This window comes from Sinocyclocheilus anshuiensis, unplaced genomic scaffold (assembly GCF_001515605.1).
Source record: "Sinocyclocheilus anshuiensis isolate Anshui unplaced genomic scaffold, SAMN03320099.WGS_v1.1 scaffold1575, whole genome shotgun sequence".
NCBI classification, from domain to species: domain Eukaryota; kingdom Metazoa; phylum Chordata; class Actinopteri; order Cypriniformes; family Cyprinidae; genus Sinocyclocheilus; species Sinocyclocheilus anshuiensis.
In genome coordinates this window covers 122,006-122,420 of record NW_015548276.1, presented here as the reverse complement: position 1 = coordinate 122,420, position 415 = coordinate 122,006, and the positions used below count along the sequence as shown (strand labels likewise).

Sequence of the window (415 nt, the reverse complement as noted above, 5' to 3'; positions counted from 1 at the left end):
GTGAAAAATTTAAGGGGGTCTGAATACTTTCCGTACCCACTGTATATATATATATATATATATATAAAATCTTTTTTTATAATGTCTTTTTTAACTAAACATCCTTCTGTAAAACATGATAAATGTATACTTGAGATGTGATATTGCATATTTAAAATACTTATTTTCAGAGAATATTTATCAAATAAAATTACTTACCAAATTGGAATTTTTTAATAATAAACCTAACATTTTGTTAGATTTATGCTACAAACAATAGTGCTACAAAATGCCAGTAAAATTATAAAACATATACTTTATTTATTTATTCATTTTTTAAATTGGTATTGTATTGCTGAAGTAAATGTATCTTGTTTTAAGGATATTTTGATATTTTTAACTGAGAAAAAAAGGACACTGGAAAAATATAGTTAAA

General features: G+C 21.7%; 1 protein-coding gene across 1 annotated transcript in view; it reads left to right on the top strand.

The window, feature by feature from the left end:
- Window positions 1-415, top strand: part of LOC107655773 (rap1 GTPase-activating protein 1-like) — an 89,390-nt gene that overhangs the window by 51,269 nt on the left and 37,706 nt on the right. The gene's annotated exons all lie outside the window — the stretch shown is intronic.